Raw genomic sequence first — 7,881 nt, 5'->3', positions numbered from 1 at the left:
AGGGGGAGAGGCAGTAGAAGATGAAAGCACAGCTGGGTTACAGTGGTGTAGCCAAGCCACAGTCCCACGCCTTCCAACACAGGGGAGCTCTCTTCCAGGAAAGGGCATCTCTGAAAGCAGATGTAGTTGTCAGATTTTCTTCTGTCTTGGATATACTCAATTTCCATTTGTTGAGCTCACCTGCACCCTGAGGAGCTCTTCTGCACTGTGTATCGAGTCCCAGGGGGTGCACTCTGTTGCAGCCCAGACTCATGTTGCAGCCCCTGTCTGACAAGGGACCCTCCACCTTCTGCACCACAGAGGGCCATTGCATCCCCATTGCACTCTCCTTTTTTCTAGCTCTTTCAGTTTAAGCTCAATGCACTCCCAGCACCACTGTCCCAATTCATCAGACCTCTCCTGTCCTGTAGTCTCCTAGAATAGGAGTCCTCCTCGACCCTGCTCTCTCCTGCCCTGTGGCAGCATTCCTTCAGTCCTCAAAATCAAGTACCCAGCACTCAGAATTTTGCTGAAAGTCACCACAGGTATACTATTGCTGTCCAATTGCAGGAAAAGATGTGACTGATTTTTCTCAGGCAGTCCACAGAGCAACAAAGTCCATTTGTATTCAGAGAGCCAACCCTCCTGTGTTTGCACTCAGGGATGGAGTTACTGCAGCAAACTGTAACTCCCACTGGAAGCGCTGCCTAGTGCAGCCCCAGCACTACTGAAGCTGCATCCAGCCTTGCCTCTTCCCCCTGCCTCTGCCAACCCCTGCAAAGCATCAGCCCCCTTCATCGCTCTCGGCAGCTGCAATTGCCCTACTCCTCATCTGCCCTCCAGCTCAGCCACAAATGTAGAGGAATATTTTTACAGTGACAGTAGTTTGTTATAGACTGCAGCGCCTGCCACATAAAAGTCAGCAGCAACATAGAGGAGCGATTAATGATAATGGTTGACATTTTGTACAGTGCCTTCCAGCCTAAGTGTTGCAGGGCACTTAGCAGGTTGCATCAAAATACAGCCCCTTGTTTCCTCCGGAGCACGATAAATAGCCCCCTTGGGGAGTGCAACATGAAAGCTGGGTTAATGGCCTGTGGCAAGCATTGTCCAGGAACCTGGGTGGGCAGGCAGAGGGGAGGGATGACTCCCTTCCTTCTGAACTGGAACAGGGCACTCAAATCTTTCAAACAGCTTTAAAAATCCGCAGCATGTCTAACAATGACCCGATTTCAGTGGGGTTTTTTTTAAGACACTGCTATTGTAATTCCTAGCGGCTTTGGTGCAAGGATTATGGCAGATTTACATTTGGCTGAGGGGAGAAGTAGCCCCTGCATCATTGCTGGACCTGTAACTTGGACTCCAGGGGACAGGACAGAAGGGAGGTAGAAGCCTTCCAAGATCTGCTGAACTCCCTCCTCTTCTCTCATTGCTGCTTACAGGCCTTTTGAAAAGAAAGGTGCCTACAGCACTGATGATTGTTGCAGGACATCTGTGGCTTGAATTAAGGCAGGTTTCATCCATCCTGGGGAATCTGCATATTGCCAATGCTAATGTCTCCCACACTCAGTGATGTTTCTGAAACATCTTCATCACAACTGAGGCCTGTCTCACCTGACTCGTAATTTAATTTTCTTCCTTTCTGTCTTAGACATGTATAGCTGGGAGGGACCATGGGAGAACATCACATCCCTTCCTCTTTCACTGAAGCAGAATCATATATACCCAAAACACCCTTGCCAGATGCTGGTGAAGCCCACCTTTATAAGCCTTTGAGGGAGAAGATTCAATGGCTCTCCTGGGTAACTTGTTCCCATGCCTCACTGTTCTCATAATAAGAAAGCTTTACCTTACACCTCACTTGAATTGTCTTGTTGCATTTTTTTCCACTCCCATTCATTACAAATAAATAAGTAATCAACCAAGAATTTTTCCTGCCTCCCTTGCTCCGTAAGAACTTTTAGATGAGCCATAGGGAATGAGACCCACCAAGAACTTAATTTTTTGTTCCCAAGCGGGAAGCACTTGAGATTAAGGCCTGAGTCCTAGAGAAAAATGAATTGCACAAGTAAGAACCATTTATACAATATGTTGACTATAAACCAGCACTCCAGGATTCATGCTCCCACAATGAATGTGGTGCCTCAGGGCATTAAGCTCCCGACTCACATGTCAGTGTTACAGGCAGGGATGGCTGAATAATTCATCAATAATCCTACAAATTTGGCTTCTATTCCTGTCTGTGAGCTCTCTGCATGAAGATGTCTCTCCCAGAATCTATTCACTAGGTGAAGTCACTCATAAAAATGGCAGAGGGATTCTGGGTATGAAACTGTGGTCCTAGTGGAAGTTTTGAATCTGCTTTGCTGTGCCGCAGGAATTAATTGCAAAAATTCAGGATTTGAAAGGAGAGGTGTTTTGGGTTGGCTATGCTGCTCACATGGCATTGTGTCTGGATTCTGAGTGGCTGAACTCAACCCTTGGAATGAGTTTCCAGGGTGAATAAGAATATCACATTTGATTTCCATTAATGAGCTGTAACATTGCTTAAAATTCCCTTCTCTCAGTCAGACTGATCTATCTATCTATCTGCCTGTCTGTATGTATAATTTTATTTCTAGAGTACCCATCACTGCACCATCTAATTATTATTCATCCACTAGAATGTTTGCTGCAAACTCACATCAAAGGCATGTAGATACAACTAGAATAAATGAGTTAAAAAATGCCAATAGATATTGTCTGAAATTTGCTGGCCCAGACATTTCCCTATATCCAATCCCAATTTTCCAGGTCCTTTTAAACTGCTGACCAACATTCACAAAAGCAGAAAAGAGGGGGGGCCCAGGAGGGGATGAAAACGAGTGAAAGTTTAAATTTGCTCAGAGGTGACAAAGTTCCACTGGAAATGGCAAAATCTGACAAAAGGGAGAAGAGTATGATTATTATTTTTATTGCAGGAGAGGCTGGGAGCACCCAGCCAAGTGTCAGGACACTGTGTATACAGACAGGCAGTGAAAAGACTAAAACAGCTCAACAGCAGCTTTCCAGTAGGCAGGAGGTGGGGATAATACCTTGAGACAAGGCACAAAGAAAGGGATAGATCACATCTTGAGAAACATAAAAGAAATAGTGCAGAGAAGGGATTATTTGGATTGTTTAGGGAATGATGAATCTGGAATACGAGGGGCTGGCACTTTTGTCTGACAAAAGTGGAGGCTGAAAGGCCATCTGATATCTGTGGCTAAAAACAGCAGAGGAAAAAGGAGGAGGAAACTTCAGTCCTCCAGCAGTAACAGTAACAGAGGAGGGGGCAAACAGAGGAAAACTGTGACTAGACTTAGGCCAGAAAGGAGGAGGGGGTTCTTTGCCATCAGGGAAACGAGACCCACTGGTGGTCATGAGGACAAACAATAACCAAACTCTCACAGAAGTGGAAGAAGTAAGTGCAGGTTTCACTGTCAATTTTCCCATGGACCTTAAAACTTTCCCAGCTCGAAGGGAGGGAAAAGGAAAGCACATTGCTGTCGGAAAACCTTGCATGAATGAGTCACTCTCCCCTCACCCTGGTTCCCCGCTGTCCCCACCGGGTGACAGTTCATGTTGGGAGGATAAATATAAATAAAGAGAAGGAAGCTGAAGCATTTTGATGACTCATGTAATATTCATTTTGAATTAATTTGTACATGATTCTATAAAAAAGATGCATTCCATAAGATTATTTTTGTGAGCTCTAATTTGCTGCTGGCAAGGAGCAGCGTTTGAGTCTTTTATGGGTATTAGTTCCATAGTGTATAGCAGGAGGCAGAGGAAGTTTAATTATGATTCACTGAGCCACATTGTGGGTATGTTTTAAAGCCACTTAATTAGTGTAGAAATATACAGCTGTAATTATCCTGAAATATGGCCTAATTAACCTATGGAAAACCCATACACGCGGCTCAGGAAACTTGGAAGCATTAATAGTCTATTAATACACTGGAGCTGACAGCCCATCACGCTCCTGTTTGGGAACAGGAAGGCAGAACCTCCTTAAGCATGATCTCCCTTTGAGAATAGCTGTCTGTGGAAGGTAAGGTCTGACCTTCCCCTATCCTGGGAAGGACTGTGGCAGGTCTGGTGCACCTCTGGACATAGCTGTGTGTGTGAGCTGGAGTGAAGTTGCTGTGGTCCGAGTCTTCTACTGATCATCCCAGCCCCCTTACCTCTGTTCTGCCCTCTTCTTAAATCCTGACATGCATCTCCCTACATCTCCTGTCCTACATCCTTCCCACTCACTGCAGCCCTCACTAGACATTCGTGAAGGCTGAGGAAGCACACAGGGTGTCCTCAGCCACTTCAGCCATGCTCTGTCATTTCTGTCTCGCTGGAACTAGAAACGATTAAGTGCTGCACTGGACCATTCTCTTGTGGATGAATTCCCGGCCCTGAAGCTAAAGCAGGTGATCAGGAAGACAGCTAAAGCTTAGCTAAAGCAAAAAGGTGATGACAAAAGGTCTCATGTTTATTTCTGGGTGTTAAAGCTGATAAAAACAGGAAGAACCAATTATCACTTCAAAGACACCTTGATGACATAGGGTTTCCCAAACCACCTTGCAGACCCAAGAAACCAGGCTTGCATTTTGCTCTTGGAATATTGCATATAGGAGCCTTTACAAAGCAGAACAGCAAATTGATGCCCTGTCCCTCAGCCACATCACTTTATAGATGAGGAAACCGAGGCACACACCTGGAAATTAAATTCCCTGACTATGCTTTCCTTATGCCCTGCTCTAACAATCAGATCATGCTGCCTCTTAGCTGGGAAAACATCCTGATTTTAATAGAGCTTCAACTTTCGGGAAGGGACATTTACTTCCACTTGAGCTAAAGAAGCAGCAGAAAGACAATCTCTGAATTGGTAGGGAGGGGTGATGGGGGCTGAAAGGAGCAATATGGAGAGAGAAGACAGGAAGGAAGCAGCTGATGTGAGGTTCTTCAGGCAGAGCACATAACCAAATATTCAAGCAGCGTCTTCATCCTTTGGTGATCAAAGCAACAGAAATTGAATCCGGCTGTAATCATCCACAGGGTAGTTTGCTTAAAATTCCCCTAATTATGGAAGTGCAGAAAATTGCTGCTCCATGATGTGCTGAATAAGAAATTGAAGTCTCCCACAACCCATCTACTGCCACTGCAACTTAAAGAGACAAGGGAGGTTCAGAAAAAAAGGGGAGACAAAGAAATACATGTCAAAGTGGCAGGATGTGTGAGCAGGGGACCAGGGAGGGGAGGGGAAGACCAAGAAAGAAAGGTAATTGTCTCTCTCCCACTGTGGGGGAGGCCACCAGCTTTGGAGAGCTGTGAGCTAAATGAGAGGAATGTAGGCCTTGCTAAGCTGGCTCTTCCACTTTGCCAGCAATTCTGCTGTGACACACTTGACTCTGTACCACAAGCAATATTTTATCCAGAGCTTCTGGTTGAAACTCAGAGGACTCTTCTGAGTGCCACTCTGTCTGATATGCAAGGCTGCAGGATCTCTCTATATAAACAATTTGGATGATTGCATCCCAGAGTGTTCTTCCAGCTGCAGTTTCTCATGATAGATGACAGCAGGTACCATAGAGGGCTCAGCCATCTAACTGAGTCACTTAGGGACAAGGGGCTGGAAGAGGATATTTTGTGTCAAGCTTTCTCCATCTGCTGTGGCTGAGTCTGTCCAAAGCTCCTGATACCGAGTGACATCTCAAGGGGGGGATTCTGTTTTCTGTGGTTCTTTTGTCCTATTTAAGCAGGCAGCATCCTGCAGTGCCTCTGGGGTCTCTCCTCTGGACAAACACTTGTGGTACTGTGGTTCCCTAAGAAGGACTCCCAGAGCATACTTACTTTGCTCTGGATCTTTTGTATGTGATGTGAGCGAGACGCTGGCTCCATCTCTCTCAGGAGCACACACCATCTGTGATTAAGCAGAACACTTTGCTTACTTAATATCAGTGTCATTTCAAAAGTGCTATATTCACTTAGAATGAATTAGATCAACAGTGTAGTGCAGAATTTGTGCTTCCCACAGTCACAGGCGGCTGTTTTGGCTCCATCTTCCTTCTCCCAGAACCGTGTGCTACAGTACATCAAAAGCTGCTCACAGGAGTCAAATACTCCTCCAGGGAATACCACCCCCATTAGAAACCAGTGCTGGGGCAGGAAAACACCACAGACAAGTGTAATTCATCCCACCAGCATGTTTCTACTCAAGTAAGTTCTCTAGTTCTTTTGAAATAAACAACAACAGAAAATAACCAGTGGCCAAAAAAATGCGTATTTTTGCAACTCTTCATCTGCAGAGGCCTTAGCAACCATGGTGTGGCACTCAGAGCAACCTTCGGCCCAGGGCTTAGTACCTGTGGCTGTAGGAGAGTTCAGGTGGGAAGGGACCCCAGGGGGTCTCTAGCCCAACCTCCTGCTCAAAGCAAGGCACCTGTGAGTTCAGAGCAGGTCACTCAGGACTTGATCCAGTTTGGTCCTGAAAACTGCCAGGGACAGAGAATGCAGAGCCTGGGCAATGGCTCAGAGCAATGATGATAATGAGTGGTTTATGGGCTTAGCAGACACAGGTGGAAGAGGAGGACACTGTGACTTGGGGAACAACATGTCAGTGCAACACAAGGGCTTTTGCAAGAGAGTTTTTTGTTCTCCTTCAGGCATAAACTCTGGCTCCCCTTTGCCATCACAGTCACTAACTCCAGCAATAACATGAGAGAGTTGTCTACCTCCCTACATACCCCCAGAGCCTAGCCAGCTTGCCAGCCAGCCGTAGGTCTCTGGTCTGCCTTTGCACACATCCTGGCTTCTGGTAATAACATGGGACATTAGTCCGCTGATGACTTTGCATAACAAGGGGATTGCAATTAACATGATGATCCTTTCTTGTGTTTGAGCACGTTGGCACGGGTCATGAAGTCGGTGTAGCAAAATGATCCAAAGGGAGTTATTTATCTAGCTGTAAAGGGGCTGAGTTGCTGCAGAAGCAAGAACTCCAGCGTAAGGTGGCTGCTTGCATCCCCATGTGCCAGTCATTGCTTGCCTCTGCTTGGATGGCCCCAAGGCATCACCGTGTGCTTAGGGGTGCCTGCTGGCTGTGGTACCGTAGTGACCCTGTGGCCAGGGGAAAGCTGGCCTCCCCAGCTTGAAACATACCCTGAAGCCTGCCAGTGCTCTCACATCCTGCGTTCCCTGCCTGGAAAAGCCAGGATCTGCCTTTTGCAGAAATGTCTGGCCCTGCCAGTTGAGTTCAAGGGATAGATCTATTTTGATGCCTCAGGTTAGAAAGGAGAGAAACCTGGGTGAGTTAGAAGACCATGCGTTAGGCTCTTGGCTGTCCTCCAGCAGGAGCCAGTCTTCCTCGTGACCAACTCCAAACACCACGTCTTGGGCCACTGAGCCACAAACACCCATACCACACTCTCACCCATAGAGGCATTCCCCTTCTTTCCCTTCTCTCTGTGAGTCCCAGTACTGATTTCCCAAGGCAGAGCATCCTGTAAGTGTCTCTCAAGCCTATGTCTGAAAAAATCAGCATTTGCTCCAGTCATTATCTGTGCAAAGACCTGCGTGCCCAGGCACACACAAGCAGCAGACTGCATTTGATGATCTGCTGTCTTCCTGTGGCAGGAATTGATGTCTTTCTGCTCCCTTTGCCTCCACCTCTCCTGCTGCTGCTGTAGTAATCACTGGCCAGTAACCAATGAGAGGGATTTATGATTACTGTGTGGTTAACCAACTTATGGTAATTAATGGAGATGCATCTGAAAATTTGTTGGCAAGTCCCCAGGGATCCCACTGTGTTGGAGGGGAAGTGAAGGCCTGCAAGAGAGAGAAAGGCTCTCTAACTTGGACAGCTTCCTGAAATGCATCGCTCCCTGGTTA

This window comes from Antrostomus carolinensis, unplaced genomic scaffold (genome assembly GCF_000700745.2).
Source record: "Antrostomus carolinensis isolate BGI_N321 unplaced genomic scaffold, ASM70074v2 scaffold240, whole genome shotgun sequence".
Lineage (NCBI taxonomy): Eukaryota > Metazoa > Chordata > Aves > Caprimulgiformes > Caprimulgidae > Antrostomus > Antrostomus carolinensis.
Note: the sequence above shows the minus strand (reverse complement) of the source record.